General features: G+C 37.5%; 1 protein-coding gene across 4 annotated transcripts in view; it reads right to left on the bottom strand.

Annotated features, from left to right (window-relative positions):
• PTPRO (protein tyrosine phosphatase receptor type O) overlaps positions 1 to 20,681 on the bottom strand; it is a 231,611-nt gene that overhangs the window by 145,309 nt on the left and 65,621 nt on the right. Inside the window, exon 2 of one of the 4 annotated variants that reach the window (XM_049693991.1) lies at positions 12,047 to 12,216. The exons of the other annotated variants lie outside the window; for them this stretch is intronic. The gene's annotated coding sequence lies outside the window, so the exon portion shown is untranslated. The remainder of the gene's footprint in view (positions 1 to 12,046; positions 12,217 to 20,681) is intronic. 4 annotated transcript variants of the gene reach the window in all.

Below are 20,681 nucleotides of genomic sequence, written 5' to 3'. Positions count from 1 at the left end.
AAGCTAGAACGGATCCTAGGCAATCTGATGTTTGAGCTTTGTACATTCTTTTGTGTCACACTATTTGTCACACAGTCTTAAAAATAGGAGTCATTTAGTATTGATAAATAATATCATACCTTATTGGGAATGGGGTAGAGATACAGACTCCAAGATAAACACTCTGACACCATCATGACAGAGAATCACAGTCTTATTTCTTTGCTTCTTTCCCACCTGGCTCAGGCAATGAAATAACAACCTGCCCACAAATTAAACCTTGCTATTCATAGGTTTCTGAGTCATCTCTCTAGGACCGTAGTGTTTGGTCCTTACTGCCAATCAGGCACTAATTGTACTATATTGTATCTTTTAATGGAGGGGCCAATGTCCAATATGTAACTGACTCAATTGGCTTGTTGAACGGATGCTTTGAATGCACATTTATTAATCTTGATAAATTCTGTGCAATGTTGGATTACTTCTTTTTTCTCTGAACACGAAAACAGAAACAAAAACAAAACAAACCACATTAGATTTCACTTTTGCTTGTGCCCTCATGCACATGGTGCCTACTTAAATGATATGCTCTCAAAGGGCATTAAATAAGTGTGGTGCACCAAGTAATTTTATTACCATAGTCTGTTTTTATTTTTTTGATATTTATTTATTTGGTTGCCCTGGGTCTTAGTTGCAGCAGGTGGGCTCCTTAGTTGCAACTCGTGGGCTCCTTAGCTGAGGCACATGTGCTCCTTAGTTGCAGCTCCAGGGCTCCTTAGTTGCAGCAGGTGGGCTCCTTAGTTGTGGTAGGCAAACTCTTAGTTGCGGCATGCATGTGGGATCTAGTTTCCTGACAAGGGATCGAACCTGGGCCCCCTGCATTGGGAGTGTGGAGTTTTATCCACTGCACCACTAGGATAGTCCCCCTGTAGTCTGTTTATTAATTAGAAAAAAATTCCCATAAGTCAAATTCTGAGATCGCTACTCTTTATCCTGTAGTTTGGTTGGCTTGAAATTCTCCTGACCTGATAGAAAAAATGCTTTTGCTTTAGCTTCAGTGAAGTATTCGGAAACATTTTTCATGTGTAACGAAAATACTTATTTCCAGGGATCTTGAAAAAGGAGAGAAGCACTCTGAATTGCTTCATCCTCTGGCATGTACTCTTTTCCAACACTTTTATAGATGTTATTTTTAATGGGGAGCTTTATGGCCACCTTGACCTTTCTCCAAAACTGAGTCTGAAAAATTAGATCAGTCAGTTAGCCCCCCTCTTATCATTACGGGAACATCTTAAAATGATAAATGAACTGGTGGGCACAAACGAAAGGAAAGGAAGCTTTGCTCAATGAGAACATGAATGTCTGCTAAAAATCATAGCTCAGCTCTGCCTATTTGGTCTGTGTTTCAAACTCATCTTTGTTCTTTCAAAATTGCATCTATTTTGATCTTTGGTGTACTTTAACTTGAAAGTCTAACTGGTTCAATATGCATTAGTCACGCTCTAAATTTTACATCGTAGAAAATGTGTCATCTGCCATACAAGATCTTACTCCTAAAGCTTTCAAAGCTGTTACAGTTGTCTACTTCTCTTACAATATTGTGTCTGCGTGCATGTACAGTGTGATTGGTCCCTACAATCACTTCTGCTGAAGGCCCTTTAAGGAAGATCAACTATATCTACACCTCAAGAAACTCATAATCCAAGCCAGAAAAGAGGAAAACAACAACAGCAGGAATTGAGTTAGGTGGTTTATTTGTTCAACAGACATTCTTTGAAGTCCGTCTCTGTACTAGGTCCCAGGAATCCAGCAGTGAATACGCATTGAAAATGATACAGTTTATGGAGAAATTATTCTATATGAGCAATTAATCTGTGTTATCGTATGAAGAGCTTGGAATGATTAAGCATGTTCACATTGCCGTGAATACAGAAACCTTCTGCGTGTAATCTCTGCCCGTGCCACTCAGAGTTCTTGTCCATGACGAGGACCATGGGCTTGTACTTGGATGGAAATCAACACACTGCTGTCTTCATTGAAAAAGTCTTTCACAGAAAAAATAGTAGCTGAAATTAAGAGTGTGCCTAGGGATGCAGGAAATTTATTTTCTGGTACAAGCTCCTGAGGTCATCCTGCACATTCTACCAAGGGCCTTATCTGGATGCAGACTAGTAAGAAACAATCTGCAGGTGGGCAACAGTCTTCTGACCTCAGTTTGGCAGGCATTGCTCTAGACTGCATTCCCACCTTGCTGAGAGTTACCCACTGTGAACTCAGTCCACAGAAGCTGTGATCTGAGAGCGTGCTTAAGGAAAGATTAAATCCTAGTGTTAAAGGCCCCAAAGAATCCTAGTTCAGAGTAGACTTTGCAGGCAGCACAGACCCAAAAGAGAATTTCGAACAGACCCACGTTCCTGTCCTTCAGTTACATTCCTCTCATCACTCTGGTTAAGACCCTACTATCAGCTCCTTTGTGAGAAGGAATTGGAGTGTGATCAATACTTACTACGCCCTCGTTAGAGTAGCTTCTCAAACATAATGTGCGTACAGATCTCCTGGGGACCTTGTTAAGAATTCGATTTTCGTTTAGTCAGTCTGGGCAGGCCCTAGTTTCTACAGTTTTAACAAGCTTCCAGACAATTCGAATGCTGCCGGATACTGGGTCACGTTGAGTGCGTGAGGCTTGGTGTTTGTGGTATTTACAGTTCACTGCATATATTATTACAGCAAACTGGGTCAGTCATTCCCAATATATTCTTTTTCTGTTTTAATGAAGACATGAATGAGAGATCCTCTGTCTAACTATTATATTCGGGGTTATTAAAAACTCATTAAGTAATATGCGTAGAATTCACTCATTTTTCTCTTGATATCTATACTTGCACAGGTATTATTAACTAATTTTTTAACCTTGTGCTGGGTTCCTTTGGATATGGTTGGACTGTGTAGGAATAAAGGACCTGACCATTCCCATAAATTTGTTCAGATATTTCCGTAAAGCACCTAAGTATAGAGTCCCACGGCTCTCGGAAGGTACAGATAGAGATACAGTAAATGAGAAATAGAGAATCTTTCAACTATATATAAGTATGTATAGTATAAGTATGTATAGACAGAAACTTAACATAAAATTTATATCCCAGTCACTTTCCCACTTCTCCTCATATGGTATATTGATTTTTCTATTACTCTTTGTCTTTGGCCAACCACTGACACAAGGGCACATTCATAAAGGTAATGAAGAGAAAGCCAGAGAATGCAAGTGTTGCTGTTTACAACTTAGAGAAACTACCAATTCCACTCAGTCACAGAGACTAGCATGTCAAGTTGCCAAGGAAAAAGAAAGTGGCAAAACCACTACCAGGATATACAGAAACTGCTCACTTCCTAACAGAGGGCTGGCAATAAAGAGCCTGGGAAATTGGATTAACCGAGAAGAGCTGAGATTTAGTTCCACCATTAATGATGGCAAGTGGGAAACATTAAGGACGCTTGAGACTCATGGCTCATCCATTCATTCATTGTGACAAGGACACGGCATTGGCAAAGCTTCCAAAGTCTTGAATCTGTGCCTTTTAGTACTGTTCAGTAAAATGTGTTCAGGGAATGTGAGCTAGACGCTGTACGATGCAGGAAATACAAAGATGATTAAGAAATAGTCCTTGGCCTCAAGTGGTCCACTGCTTACGGGACTGGTGGAAAAACAAATTAGAGGTTAAAATATATGATAAAATGCTGTTTGTCCCATGTCTGAGTTATATAATCCTTGAACTTTTGTTCTGATTCTGATTATAATAAAGCTCTTTATATCATATGATTGACACTTGTTGATATAATTTTCTTTTTCTATAGCAAAGAGGAAACTTCTGCTGTCTTCTTCATGGCAGCCTTTTAATAATTGAGGTGGCTATCATAATTATTTTTTGATGCTTCTTCAAACTAACACTTATTTCCTTTTCCAAAGAATAATAGAAAGACATATAGTTAATTCTTAGCACATTATTTTGCTTATATAATCAATAGAATGTATCATACATTCGTTACATCTAACAAAAACCCTGGCTTATAGAAGAGAAAGTGGAGAGAAAGAAAAAGGAAACGCTGGGGACAGTTTGAACAGCAAATTTCTCCTACCTTTTCCTGAGCAAGCTGATGATTATCTGGGAGGCTGCAAAGAGGCCATTTAGGGCATTTTGCCTTTGGGCAGCTGGTTGGGGCAGCAAGGAAAACAATTTAGATTATTTATGGATTTTCCAAAATCTGAGTGTTTTCCTGTGAAGTGGGCACGGCAGCTGTTTCTGCATCCTGCCTGTTCTTTCGTAGCCTCTCCATCTGAGCTATGCCAGCTTGTCACTATTTTTCTTATTAGTATTTCTCATGAATGAAACGAGATTCCACACCATCTTGGTGGAGTTATCTTTTTTTTTTTTTTTTTTTTTTTTGCGGTACGTGGGCCTCTCACTGTTGTGGCCTCTCCCGTTGCGGAGCACAGGCTCCGGACGCGCAGGCTCAGCGGCCATGGCTCACGGGCCCAGCCGCTCCGCGGCACGTGGGATCTTCCCGGACCGGGGCACGAACCCGTGTCCCCTGCATCGGCAGGCGGACTCTCAACAACTGCGCCACCAGGGGAGCCCTGGAGTTAGCTTTTGAGCTTGTTTTTGAAGAAATTAATGGGCAATAATGGCCTCACACTCTCCATGGTAACATTATAGGCTTAAAAAATAATTGGATAGATTTAGACTAATTTAACATAGAAAATCAAGTACAGATTCAGGAATGGTACTTTTCTAAATGGCTATATTAGATGACTAAATTTCCTTTTTCAAGAAAAAATAATCACATCCATTTCCTCCTTTTCTTTTGTGCTTTTAAAAATAAAACGTTAGCTGACACTCTCCTTCTCTTACAGGTGTTCAGATAATTGAATTTCTGATCAAGGTAATGGTGAGGAAAAGAATCCCTCCTAAAAGGTAATTTACGATTATGATTGAAGCAGCTAAATAAATTAGAATTTGAAATAAATGCTGTCAAAAGTGTGAATCAGATCATTAGAAGGCTATTTCACAGGAAGGGCACAGCTCCAACAGAATAAGCATAAGTGCTCAGTTTACCAGGATAAAATAAAGCAGTTTCTTGCAGAGGACTGACTTAAGAAAAGAGAGAATAGAGAAGAAAAGAAAAGGAGATGTTTTATACCAATGTATCTAGCTAGATTCTTTTTTTTTTAATTTTTATTTTATATTGGAGTATCATTAACAATGTTGTTTCAGGTTTATAGCAAAGTGATTCAGTTATACATATACAAGTATCTGTTCTTTTTCAGATTCTTTGCCCATTTAGGTTATTACAGACTACTGAGCAGAGTTCCCTGTGCTATACAGTAGGTCCTTGTTGGTTATCTATTTTAAATATAGCAGTGTGTACATGTCAATCTTTGCTGAGAACCTGCTAGACAGGAGACACTGTGCTGGGGGTTTGCCTGCTTTTAGAATGCTTTGCTAACTCAACGTGTGGCCTACAGCAGGGGTCCCCAATCCCCAGGCTGCGGACAAATGCCGGGTCAGCAGCCTGTTAGGAACCTGGCGCACAGCAGGAGGTTGAGTGGCAGGCGAGTGAGCGAAGCTTCATCTGCAGCTCGCTCCCCGTCGCTCGCATTACCGCCTGAACCGTGCCACCCCACGCCCGGACCCCGGTCCGTGGAAAAATTGTCTTCCACGAAACCGGTCCCTGGTGCCAAAAAGGTTTGGGGACCGCTGGCCTACAGAACAGCACTGTTTGTATCTTTTGGGAGCTTGTGATAAATGTATCTAAATCTGCATTTTAATAAGATTCCTAAATCTTACAAATATCATTCATATGTAAAGGGAGGCAACCACCTCTAATGCAAACAGGAGACCACGTTTCCTAAACGTATGTCAGGATGTGTTCAGTTACTTCTGGGAATCGGTATTTTAACAAGAGACCCAGGAGATTCTTATGATTAAACAAGTCTGGTAAACATTGATCTACATAAATAACTGTACAAAACTCGATGGGGTAAAGATCAATTGTTTCTCTTCTAATTACTGTGCAATTTATGTTTTGTCCTTATTAGATAAATGGGAATTCTTATGAGGCATATTGACACAAACTTTAATTTTCAACATGTTACTTGAGGCCAAGTCAGTCCTTTTAAAGTTTCTCTTTAGCTATAGAACACTTTGCTCAAATGAAATATTTTTCCCACTTAAAAAATCCTTTAATTATTTAAAATCTTTAAGAAAAAGGTGATGATTTAAAAATCGATCAGTATATTTTTAGTCAAAGCATAGAGTCATCCGCTATAAAAATCATACCTAATTAACTGTAATGAGAACATCTATTCGCTGGCCTGTATTTTTCTGTAAGTACAGAAAGGGAGATTTTATTTTGTTTTGGCTTAAAGCAACACACATTTACTGTCTTAGAGTTCTGAAAGTCAGAGATTAAGTCAGTTTCACTGGGCCAGCATCAAGGTGTTCGTGGGGCCGTACTTCTTCTGGAGGCTCTAGGGAACACCTGTTTCTTGGCCTATTCCAGCTTCTAGACCTTCATTCCGTGCATCCCTGGCTGGAGGCGCTTTCCTCCATCTTCAAAGCCATGTTGCGTCAGCTGTCACATTACCTTCTTCCTTTGATCTGCAGTCAAATCTCTCTGTCTCCTTATAAGGACACTAGATCACCAGATTATTATAAAAGGATGTAACTCAGAACAGCCAGATGGAAGAGATGCAGAGGAAAAGGTATGGAGAAGGCGTATGGAGTGTTCGTGCTGTGTCTGAGTGTGACTTTCTCCCCAAATTTCCACGTGTTCACCAAACTGGAGGTTCCACTTAAGATGTATTATAAAAGGTAATACCGTTTCCAGTAATGAATGGTGAGCACTTGAAGGTAAATCTTTCAGGAGAATATAAAGATGGTCAAACATACATTTATAAGAAGATACAAAATAAACACTATTCAAAACAATTACTTAGGTTTGTTTATTAAGCTGCTTTCCTGTAATGACTCAACTAGTGATAAATAAGATGACAAAAAAAATAGAAGTTACAGGAATGTTAATTAAGGGTTTTCTTCATCCCCAAAGCAGCAGCAGCTAAACTTATATCTTAACAGCAGAAAAAAAAAAACCCAACATTTTTGGTGATTTACCCAATGACCCCATGATAGCCTTTCTTACAGTAACACATTTTATTTTGCAGCATTTTAACAGCCAGATTTTAGAAATGTTAATAGAAAAAGCCTTACTTCTCTTGAAATGTATGTAAGATGTTATAGCTGACATTGTACCTTGGTTTAAGGACATACAAAATATTGAAAAAAATCTAATTTCTAAAAACTGGTTTTTAAAAGGAACAGTATCCCTTAGGGCAGGAAATAATAACACCATGTGTCTTAAAATAGTGTAAGGCGTCTTTCAAATGTTATCCTCACCAGAAAATCTGGCATTTCCAGATTAAAGTTTCATAGTTTCAGCCATATGTGAGTGACCCCAAAGACGTTTTGCAATTTTGCTGACATGTAGGAGGTCTGAGCCCGGTGAGTGAAGACAATAAACAGGGTAGTAACTGATCTTGGCAGAATATACCACGTGCCCCTCTCATGGAGGCTTGATGGTTCTCTCTTTTCTTATTCAGTGATCATTATTTAGATTATTTTTAGACCGCTTGAAGCATGCAGCTTGGCCAATATAATGGATTTTCCCACGAATTGTGATAGGGCTAGGTTAAATAGAGTAACATGACCTCAAATCATGTTAAGTTTTTGTGGTAAATCTTAGGTTATGTGAGGATTAAGCTCTTTAAAAAAATTGAGTAACATGAAATCAGTTTCCAAGTAGATTGTATTCTGATTGCCTAATTTAAACATCATGGTAGTATTTAGTGTGGTCCTTTAAACTTTCTATCTTAAATATCAAAAGTGTTCATTATACCCCAATATAAAATAAAAATTAAATTTAAAAAAAAGCATCCACCAAGCTCTTAGATCAGCGTTGAATGTGGTCAAGTGTCATGTTCAGACTTTAGAATGGTAGTGAGTTGCACATAGTAGAACATTCTGTATCAATACACAGTCACTGGTGATTACGCTGAGATCCTAGAACCCCACTACTTTGCTCTCAGCTTCTCCACAGATAATTCTCACCTTTTCTGTTCCCTTTCCAAGGGTAAGCCATAAGCCCAGGAGAAGCAAGAAAAGTAGATTATTTAAAGAAGTTAAAAATAGGACTGCTTCCTCTGAAGCAAACCAGCTCGATCACCAGGAAAAAGCCCTGCACATAAGTCTCTATTTTATTTTTACATGAAACAATAGCTTACATTTTACATGTAGGCAGTGGAAGCAAATATTCAGAAAAATTTAAGCAAATAACTAACTTGGACCATATATAGTTCTCTGAATATACCAATTAGGAGGTGATGGCATCAAAGATTTGAATAATTGCTTTAATTGACTCTGGAAGAGAAGATACAGTCTAAGTTTTTTTTCTTACTTTCTTTTAATTAAGTAATTTTTCAAATTACTGAATGACCTAAAGGGCATTCATTATCTTTAAGATACAGTTTGAATATCATTTTTTGTAATCATCAGCTTCACATTTCTCATAGCAGTTTACTTCATCAGACTTTAATTTAGTGAGCTAACATTTCCTCATTACCAAAAATATTGCATAATTGTCCATGTAATTCCTTTAGGAAGTTAATTGCATAGCATCCTGATCTCAGCTTGGAAAATTAGCTGTCAGGGTCACATAGTTTCTTCTTGCCAAGATTTAAACCACTATCCTTCCAATTTTACTGTCAGATATGAGGAGCTATATTAGATGTGGAAATCAATAATAAATCACTCCTTCAATAAGGAACCTGTGGTTTCCTGATTAGGAACGATTCTAAATTTCACTCTCCTGACTACAGTATTCTCTATCACAATGCTTACATTTCTATTAGGATGCAATCATATTTTTACAGTTGGCAGGACTTTCTATTAGCTGATGATGACAAGCAGATTGGAATCTAATTTATAGACTAAACTATTTACATAGAATAACTTAAATTTGTCTTTGCAATTATACCTGGAAATTATCAATGAAATCCATTTTCACCAGAAGTATATGTAACTTAATATAGAATATGTAGGATTATATTTAACTTCTACTTGGTTTTCTAGCATGTTTTCATGCTTCTTTCATTTTCAATTCTTTTTCTTTTGGTAAAAAGAATCTAAAAATACCTGTCCTTACAAGCTATAAAGCAGTGATTTACACAGAATCATTTTTGTATGTTTGGGTCATGAAAGCACATTGACTACTTACAGAAAATCCATAAACCCATATGATATAAATAGTAACTAGTACATATTATTATTATTTTGATAATTTTAGTTTAATTAATAGATAGACACTGATACCTGGTGTTTACATTGGCAATGAAAGTCAGCAAGCATGATTACCTTAAAGAATCTCTAATAATGCAATGTTATTTATGAACTTCCCTTGTTAACTATTTCAAAAGCATCAGCATTACCCTTCCCCTCCCACTCCCTGACCCTGGCAACACTGCACCATCCACCTCTGCCCCAGCAACCTCTTGCCTTGCCCCCGGGATATCCCATCAGCAAGCCCTTCACACTCATTGTACCCAATACCTGGCCTTCTTCCTTTCTTCCCTTTTCAAGATTCATCCTTCTTACTCCCTCCCAAAGTCGGTCCCCTTCATAGCTCTTCCAGCTCTCTGGTTTTCCCTCAAAGCACTAGCCCAGCTCACACCCCCATTAGCTATAGTTGCCGTCCCTCAAATAATAATCAAATGCTAAATACTCACAATGCTAATTTGATTATCATTCTCTAAGTCCAAAACTTCTATACAAATAGAACACAACAGGAGCCACCATATTGAATGCATATTCCTTTCAAAATACTCTGAATCATAGGGAAGAAAAAAACCTCCATTATTAGGTTAGGATTCTGAGACTCAGAGTAATCTGCCGTGGCTACACATTAAGAAAATGAATGACACAAACTTGATTCAAATTCAAGACCGTCAGTCTTTGCATACTTTGTTCTTTCCCTCTGCCACACTGATTTCCAGTGGTAATGTATGCAACAATAATCCTATTGATATAATTATGCACCTGTGAAGAAAAACAAATTGGTCCTGGATGTTAACTATTTTGTGCCAATTCTGATTAACATTTGCTCTCACATCAAACAAAGACCAAAGATCCTGTTGCATGTAGGGAACTATTTTCGTTATGAATGTTTCACTGATTTGATACTTCCAGTGTCAGGTTCATGCAATCTTTTATTTCTTTATCTTACATCTGTAAATCTTTTTTCCCATTCTTTTCTCTATCTGTCTGTCTGTCTCTTTTTTCCCCATTATCCTTTACTCAGTAACTCTTTGGTATACCTTATTCAGGCAGGCATCATTCCCATGAGGCTCTCTATTCTACTACATTTCCCTCAGCTTGTTGAGTCTGGTGGTCCCTACACTGAGAGTAAGAGGGAGAGGAACAGAACCTTATAAGCTGATGGAAGGATACTTCCCATGGATTGTTACTACAATAAACATTACTTTTACACTCTTGTCTACCGCTTATAAGAAGTATTGATGTTGCATTGACAAATGAAAGCAAATACTCTTTGGCTCGTGCAGTTTCCCAACTCTAAGTGTGAGAGAAAAAGTCCTGCATGTTTCTCAGCAGAGGCAACTGACACGCCATAGGTCTATGTAAATTGGCCATACCTCTGAGCCCTTTGTTGTCAGGCCCCTTATAGTTGGAACATCTTGGGGAAAGTAATTTGGCGCAGTGAGAGACAAGGCCAGGCTTTGAAATCAACTGCAATGTTTTGACACAGGTGTGATATTTACTGGCTGACTTCCACCAGATCCTTTTTATCTTCAGTAGGTTCCGAGGACTGTTTGACTTAGATCACCAAAGTGAGTTATTATTATAAAATCCTATTTAAAAATAATAACTCTAAGAGGTTAATATAGAAATTCCATTTATTCATGAAAGTAAGGAAGTGGAAATATAAATGAATTATCCTCAACTTTTATTGAGAGTCAACTAGTCACAGGGCACTCTGTTAGGTGGGTCCTAGAGATACAAAGTGGCATTATTTATTATCTGTTATTTCTTAAGGTTTACAATCTATCTGGGGAGATTGGACAAACATATGAAAAAGGCAAACATAAGTACAAAGTAGCATATGCCAAAAGACATATGACAAATAGAAGTGTTTAGAATAGGTAATGATCACAAAGGGTTAAATTTTCAGGGAAGATTTTCTAAAGGGAACTAGGACTTAAATTCAACCTTGAAGAAAAAGTAGACTTAATATATTATAAATAATAGCAAGTACAATTTATTGGATGATTATGTGTCAAATTTAGTTCTTTATAAATATCTAATGCTCTTGACAACTCAAGCAGATTGATATTAGTATTGCCATTTTACAGGAAAAAAAAAACTGGGGCTAAGGGAAATTACAGTAAGCTATGTCACCTTTAAAGTGGAAAATAAGGTGCATTTTCTTTTATTTTCACACCTCAGAGATAACATTTGTGAAAATAATCTATGTAGGAAATTTGACTTTCATCAAACTTGAAAAACTTTTTCAAATAACCTAAAGAGAGAATGGAACCTCACATGACTGACCTACTCTGCACAGCTATGGCCATTTTTATCAAACGTAGGATGTCACTGATCTTATTTTGGGAGAGATACTTGATAATACAGACACTTGATGATTCTAGCAGAGATCAATAATGACTAACATTAAAAATACCCCCCCCCCAACATAGAGGGACATTCAGGCATATATCCAAAGGCAGTAAATATTCAAATGGTTAATATAAAATATGTATTCTTTCTTGGAACAAGAGTATCTCAGTCCTAGAGACCAAAATTAAATAATGATAAGGGATAATACTTAAGAAAATAATCTTAAGCTACAGTCTGGGATTTTAAAGAAATCAAATCAACCCTTTAGATGAAATCCCGCATCCCATCCCATCCACGCCTACTCTCTCATCATTTAATTTCCTTACCTTGAAGAAGCAGTCAACTTTGAAATTGCTAGGAAGGCAAACTGAATGAGCCTGATAAATAAATAGATGGTTTCAAGTCTTCTACACAAAGATCACAGAAAAATTTGAAGGAATCGATATGCTTTTCCTTTCTAGTTTTCATTTTCTCCTTCTCCGAAATCCTATGAGGTCTAATTTTCATATTTGATGAACATAATAAAGAGGAAGAGAAAGTAAAGATGTTTGGAGTTATGGTAAGAGAAAGTTAAAAATCACAGTTGTAACTGCAGGATTGGAAGTTGGTCATGGGTTGTAGTACAGAAGCTTATAATACGTACGGTATGCATATAGTTTTGTTCTTTCGTTGTTCTGCATTGGCACTCTAAGTAGATAGTAAGCTACCTGAAGAGGAGAAATAAATCTTCTACTTTTTCTGTTTCCCTCACAGAATCCAGAATTGCCCAAAGACTGATATTTTTGAGAGTGCCTTTTGTTTTTGTTTGGTTTTTTTTGCGGTACGCGGGCCTCTCACTGTTGTGGCCTCTCCCGTTGCGGAGCACAGGCTCCGGACGCGCGGGCTCAGCGGCCATGGCTCACGGGCCCAGCCGCTCCGCGGCACGTGGGATCTTCACGGACCAGGGCAAGAACCTGTGTTCCCTACATCGGCAGGCGGACTCTCAACCACTGCGCCACCAGGGAAGCCCTTGAGTGCCTTTTGGATTAGACACTGTACTAAATTCCAGGAATTCAATCAATACTTTCAGGTTGATTTGGTGATCAATTGAATTGAGAAAAGAAGCTGGTAACTCTGTGTTTATGTACATAATGAGTTTCCCTGAACCTTTAAATAAATTGGATTATGAATAGAGGGTCTAGACTGACACTCGTTCTTACATTTTTCTAAATAATGCTGAGTCCATAAAAGCACTAGATTGGTCAGGATATAATGTTATCCATAACTCAGAGATGAAGCTTATCTTAAGGTAAATGATGAGGGGAATAGAGCCTTCTTATTCCTGTGATCTAAAGCTCGGGAAAATCACTCAGCTTGTGACCAAATTAAACAGCGCAAATAACAAACGGCTGTAAAATCCTTTACGTACCCAAATCACTGACTATTTCCACATCTTTGTTTTAGTTTATTTTTTAATCGGGGTAATACCATTTAGTCTCCAAGTCCACAGCACTTCAGTGACTAGTAAAAACAAAATCAAGAAAAGCAAAATATTGTGCTGTGTCACTTTGTGTTGGTGCAAAATTCTTCTCTTTGTATGATTTTTTAGTCCTTATCCTTATGTCAAATGTAAACTGAGAGAAAGTTAACAAATAATAACAAATATAATAATTCTTCCTGAGCCTCAACATTTATGTGCCTTTGTGTGCACTCTCTATTAGTGCAATTATATCAGGACACAGCATTTATTTTTTTTACTGTGACCTGATTTCAAACCCTTGAGGAGACCGTCATAACTAAACTTAATCTAAGACCATGTCATTATTGCCTTTGTTTAACCAAGGAAGTTTACTGGAGGAAAAATGCATATAAAGCAGCTTAATCAGAAAACGAGCAAACAAAAGCCTGTATGTAATATGAAAAAATGAAGATTAAAAATCGGTACCTAAATCACTTTCAAAAATGACAATATTTTGGGCTTCCCTGGTGGCGCAGTGGCTAGGAATCTGCCTGCCAATGCAGGGGACACAGGTTTGAGCCCTGGTCGGGGAAGATCCCACATGCTGCAGAGCAACTGGGCCCGTGTGCCACAGCTACTGAGCCCGCGTGCCACAACTACTGAAGCCCGCACACCTAGAGCCTGTGCTCTACAAGTGAAGCCACCACAGTGAGAAGCCTGCGCACTGCAACGAAGAGTAGCCCCTGCTCGCTGCAACTAGAGAAAAGTCCACGTGCAGCAACAAAGACCCAACGCAGCCAAAAATAAAATAAATAAAAATAAATTAATTAAAAAAATTTTTTTTAAATGACAATATTTCAAGGTAGACAATGTACGTAAGACTATAAGAAGAATTGATGCTGATCAAAGTTTGCTCCTGGACTAAAGTTTCAGGGCTCATGATTGATTTGGCTGCTCCAGAAACAGAAATTTCATTTAATGTTTCATGGTTCTTTATACCTTTTCTGGGCTTACAGAAACCACTTCCCGGCCATATATCCTTACATGTTTTGTGCAATTTCTTTGAACAATATCCATGTGCCATAACTGCATACACAGTGGCCAGCAGAAGATGGATTGTGTACATAATTTTGATAATCACAAATCAAACCATCCTCTGAGTTGGAAATAGTGAGTTATAGTTACAAGAATACTACAATGGACTCAGGTGACCCCTGAATCCTGTTTCCAGTGCACCACTAGCTTCTTATGCTATGGTAAGCAAAGGACAACTTGTTTGAACCACTGATTAAAATAATTAAATGACACAAGGAAAAATTAATTTACTGACTTTAATATCTTAATCTAAAATACAATTTCTTTTAGCAATTATACAGAAATATTTGGAACTTGTACTTGATCCCTCAGTGGTAGGTATCCTATTCACATCCTCTTTCATTTGTTTTTCACTGTATGTTATGTCTTGCTCTTTGGTTCTGCTCCATTGGTAAGACTGTTTAGTTCCACTAATCTTGGTAAAATGAAGCAGTTTATGATTAACTTATCTTCTAGTACAAAAAAAAGCTTGTGGTTCAAGATATATTATTTAGAATAATGATAACTAATTGACTTCCAATAAATTAAAAATGAGAGGGACTTACCTGGTGGTGCAGTGGTTAAGAATCTGCCTGCCAATGCAGGGGACACAGGCTCGAGCCCTGGTCCGGGAAGATCCCACATGCCCTGGAGCAACTAAGCCCGCGAGCCACAACTACTGAGCCCACACGCCACAACTACTGAAGCCTGCGTGCCTAGAGCCCATGCTCCACAACAAGAGAAGGCACTGCAGTGAGAAGGCCGTGCACTGCAACGAAGAGTAGCCCCTGCTCACTGCAACTAGAGAAAGCCCACATGCAGCAATGAAGACCCAATGCAGCCAAAAATAAATAAACAAAAATTATTTAAAAAAATGAGAAACAGTCACCTTAGAAAAATTCTTTTTCTTAAAGGGCAATGCTCTGTAGAGTCAAGTGAAAATAAAGATAATCTTGGAAAATGGTTTCTATTTTTTTCCCCAGGAAGAATACCATTGATTTTCTTCTCCCCACGTGGATTCTATATTATTAAACATTTTTGTCTACCTTATAGGTAATTAGGAAATAATTACCTTTTGTAATTTGTGTTAGCCAAAGATATATAGGACTATCAATTAGAGGGTCTGATTAGGATAAGATACCACTGCTACCATGCTAAGGTGATTAAAAAAATAAGCTAGCCCAAAGTTCGGAAATATAAAATTTCAGTTGGCCCACAGGGTCTTCAGGCAGGCAAATAAACAATTTCCATTAGAAACACCTGAACAGCCTTTCTCAAATTGAGATTCCCTGGATTCATTTATTTATTTATTTATTTACTTATTTACTTTAATAAGTAAATACAATGTTGTGTTAGTTTCAGATTATATATATATATATCTATATCTGTCTAACTGAATCACTTTGCTGTACACCTTTTTCAGATTCTTTTCCAGTATAGATTATTACAAGATATTGAATATAGTTCCCTGAGCTATACAGTAGGTTCTTGTTGTTTATCTATTTTATATATAGTAGTGTGCAAATGTTAATCCTAAATTCCTAATTTATTCCCCCCAGAGCCCTAGATCTTTTAATAGATGGCATCGTGATATATTCATGTGAATGTGACAATAAGGCAATCAGACTTACCTCTTCCCTTAAAGATATGCACAGAAATGTAGATTTAGCTAACTATCTCCTGTCAAACACTGAGACATATTGTGTCTCTAAGTGTACAGAAGTCAGCTGACACGGAGAATGGAAAGAATGTGAATTTTGAGTTAGAGAGTTCTTATTAAACCTGAGTCATTTGTAAATTTTTTTCTTTTTTTTAATACATATATCTATTCTTTTTCAAATTCTTTTCATAATTAGGTTGTTACGTAATATTAAGCAGACTTTCCTGTGCTATACAGTAGATCCTTGTTGGTTATCCATTTTATATATAGCAGTGTGTATATGTCAACCCCAAACTCCCTGACTATCCCCCCCCGCCGCCCTTCCCCACTGGTAACCATAAGTTCGTTGTCTTTTTTCTCTTAGTCTCAGTTTATTTACCTGTAAAATATGATTAATACCATCTACCTGAAAAACACTGACAACTTTCATATCAAAAAGAGAAAGTATTGGGGATAAAAAAATATAAAATATTGCAAGTCACATGTTTGTAATGGACAAAATGGTTAAGAGATTAATGTCTTGACTATATAAATAATGCTTACAAATTAATGCAATGGTTTCCCTGAACGAAAAGTAGGCAAAGAACATGAAATTTACCAGCAAAAATATATGTGCCCAATAAGCATATGAAAATATTCAATGCCATGAGTAATCAGAGACAAATAATAAATAATACATAAAACAATAACATGCCACTCTTCACTGTTGAAATTAGCAAAGACTTTTAGAAAGATAGTGCTGGAGACTAGCGAGGGATGCATTTTGTTATTCAGCCAATATTATTTATTGTACGGACCAAGCACTCTTTTAAGAAATGAGGATAAAAGGGAGAATAAGACAATGGGATCATAGTACTCATGGACTTTATATTCTGGACTCTGTGTGTGTGTGTGTGTGTGTGTGTGTGTGTGTGTTTGGTGTTTAGGGGAGTCAAACAATAATCTGGTAAATAAAATAAACAAAGTTTATAAATTGAGCTAAGTACCAGGAAGGAAATGAAGAGGGGACTCTGATAGAAAATAATGGTAGAGGGGACATGGAGGTCAGGGAAAGCCCCTATTTAAAGGGTATATTAAGCTAAAATTGGAGAGATGAGAAGTAACTAGCTCTGTTAAGAACCTGAAAAAGTTTCCAGGCAGAGGAAACACCAAGTGCAAAGGTGTTGAATTATGAGAGGGCTGGGTGTGCTTTAAGAATTGTCAGAAAAGCCAATGGAGTTTGGAGCATAGTGGCCCAAGGCAGTGTAGCAAGATGGGAAGGGACCAGGTAGAAAAAGACCATGTTGATCAGGGCCTAACAGATCATGGTAAGGGGTTTGAATTTTACTCTTAGTGTAATGTCAAACAGATACAAACTCTCAAATGAATAAGAAATCAAACGTTTACTATGCACATAGAATATAAAATAAAAATTTACCAATCAAATAGAAATAAAGCTACACAACTGATAAAATTTAAATTGTCAACATTGATATAATGTGGCACATGATCTTTGCTGACCCTGCATTGCATCTGATGCCTGGATTTAGTACCAACTGTGACTGTATATGTTCTTCTTAGTAACACGTACTTATATTAACACCAAACTTATTTTAGTTATTTTGCAACTACTCTTTACTTACCTTATCATTTATGTTTCACTTTGCTTAAATCCTCTATTTTCCTATTGCATTCTATATATTCAATAGTTAGAATAGCTAAAGTAGTACTGCTTGGTGTTAGTAAAACAGACTAACAGACATAGGATCTCAAAGAGATAATAGGATTCCCCTGTTCATTGCAGAACTATTCACAATAGATAAGGCGTGAAAATAATCTAAATGTCCAACGACAAATGAATGGATAAAAAAAATGTGATATATTCCAACCTTGAAAAAGAAGGAAATTCTGCGATATGGAACAAGTATGGACCTTGAGGACATTATGCTGGGTGAAATAAGCCACAGAAAGACAAGTGCTGCTTGATTCCACTTATATGAGAAAACTGAAATGATGGCTACCATAGGCTGGGGGGAGGGTGAAACGGCACATTATTAATCAGTTAGGCATAAAGTTAAGTGAGATGAATAAGCTCTAGAGGTCTGCTGTACAATTTATACCTACAGTCAACAATAGGGTATTGTAAGAGGATAAATCTCATGTTATGTTCTTAATAAAATAAATATAATGCAAACAAACTAAAATCAGACATACAAGGAATGTCAGCATTTATCATCTTGATTATCTAGAATATTTACATGTATATATATTTATTTGTATGCATTTGAATCATTATCAAATAGAAACGGAACACTTAGGAAACTTTCAGGTCCCCAAGAGTATGTCCAAAGACCTCAGGTGGGAAGCACAGCTGTGAGGCATAGGACTGTGGATTATTCCTTCAGACAGGGGCTCATAAGTGTCAGAATTCTGTAGTTAAAAATCCAACTAAGCAGAGGCAAAAAAATTTCACAAAATACCCTAAGTCTCAAGGAGAATTTCCTACTGGGTTTTCTTATTGCTCTGGCTAAACCTTCTAACTTAAGTCCCCAAAGCTCCTTTCATGTCCTAAATTAAAGACAGAATTCAGTCACACAAATACCAAATCCCCATCTGGGCACCGAAATAATCCTGACAATTCTTCCACTTATATTGAAATAAAATGCTAGGCCATTTCTGTGTTTAAGAAGCGTGACCCATAGTTAGGATTCAATGAAATGATGAGATACAATTTATACTCTAATGAATTTTAATTAATTTTTAATTAAATATAGAAAATTGAATGTTCAGGCAAAATACAAAATTATAGTTGGTAAGGAGAATAAAATGTGTAATAGAGCTTGCTTTGCAATCAACCCTGCAGAATGTGTCTAAGTCTGATTTGCAAGGCGGTGCAAAAAAAAAATATGTGAACCAGTCTAATGAAATCCGACCTATGAAATATTTTATAGTTCATTTGAATAATCACTTTAATATGTAGTGAATTTTTAGTTATCTGCCCGAAGGATATCTACTTTATATTTTGTGGATAGCAATTTTGTCATCCCTGGTTCCGTTTAATCAAACTATGAGTAGATGATGTGAGCTGAGGCAATGCATCCTCATTTTATCATTAGCCTAATCTATAGATACTACATATGCATGAGCACACGTATTTCACAGAAAAATTCGCACAGAGAAAGAGACATAGCTCTTGCCTTTGTCACGACTACTTCTCATTGTGATTCAGTCATCTTTTCCTCAAAGATTTATTAACTTCTCTCTATTATACTCAATAGTGACATCTGCCAAAAACTTATGATTCTTCCCTTTGGCCCCTTGTAGCTGGATATGGCCAGGTGACTAATTTTAACCAGTGAGTTGTAAGTGGAAAATGTCTTGTGCAGCACTTCTGGGGTGGTGAAGTATTTCACTCTTGGTTAAAATCTTGTAGAGTCATTTACTCCTGGTTAAAATTCTGGAGAGCGTCCCCTGGTGTAATGACCAGCAGTATTTGAGGTGATGGCTATTCTACTGAGCTATGTCCCTGAATGACTGTGATGGGAAGATGGAAAGAGATTCCAGTCATATAAAATGATCAGAAAACAAACCTGTACTGCTTTAAGCCACTACAATTTCAGGGTCATTTGTTTTCACATCATTACCCAGGCTATTCTGATATAAACTATATGCAACACATTGTGCTTGCTGCTGACGATGCGTCAGTGAACTGACCACACAACGCTTGTATTTTAGTGAAGATACAGTTCCACGCGCTAGAATGGAAGCTACGTGAACATAGAGATTTCTGTATATTTTGTTCACAGCTGTATCTTAGGGCTAGAAAAGTACCTAGTGCTGCAAAGTAGATGCTCATCTGTGAGTAACTGTTGAACAAATGAAGGGTAAAGTGAATGAGCTCATAAAATATTGATACTTTTCACTGTGGAAAAGTTCAGAGTGTGAAGACATTCCGTAATGATACAAGGTGCCCAGTCCACCTAAGGGAAGTAGAGGCAACATCTTCATCAGAGTGCCTTTTGAGAAGCAGGAATGAAGTAGGTGAGGGGCAGCAGACTGGGAAGGGAGAGCGTGTTCCAGGCAAATAGAATGGTGCGTGCAGAGCCGCTAACATGGAATGACACTGGCATGAAAGAGAAATGATGGTGATTTAGCTTAAGGACAGGGAGCAATCGGCACAGTGGTACGAGGTGTGGTGGGTGAAGCTTTTGGGGAACCTTGTGGCTCTTGTTAAGGATTGTAAGTTTTGGCTAAGAAAATGGGAGACAGCATTTGAAGGGATTGTTATATTCAGGTTGCTGTGAGGAAAATAGACTGGAAAGATTTTTTAAAAACAGGAGTTTACGCAGGGTATCAGTTCAATTTATTGCTACCTCGAACTCAGAATTAAATAGTGATTTGGAGCGTAGCAATTTACCTCAACCTTCTGACTGAAACTAAGCACTAACCTGTTACAGAGGAGGAACCTGCTGTCTGCACAGTGCCCTCCCCGCTAACAAGACTTGGTATAAGACCTTAGTCTCATATGAAAAGGCAGTGCAGGGAGAATGTTCACAGAATGTTCTGGAAGACATTGTTCATTTCCTTTTGAAGTCTCTTTTGTAGATCTTTGGAAGAGATTTCTTTCTAGTTTGACACTAAGAATAGATTTGCTTCACTTAAGAAATATTCTTTTTATATTTTGAGGACAGCTAAAATTTGAAACTGATCAAATTCCCTTTTCCTGTGGCTGTGTTTTGAAAAGCTCAGGACAAATGTGTGTCCCACTTGAAGGAACTGTATGGGACAGCATGTGTATATATACTAAACT

This window comes from Orcinus orca, chromosome 11 (assembly GCF_937001465.1).
Source record: "Orcinus orca chromosome 11, mOrcOrc1.1, whole genome shotgun sequence".
NCBI classification, from domain to species: Eukaryota; Metazoa; Chordata; class Mammalia; order Artiodactyla; family Delphinidae; genus Orcinus; species Orcinus orca.
Note: the sequence above shows the minus strand (reverse complement) of the source record. Positions and strands in the feature narration are given on the sequence as shown.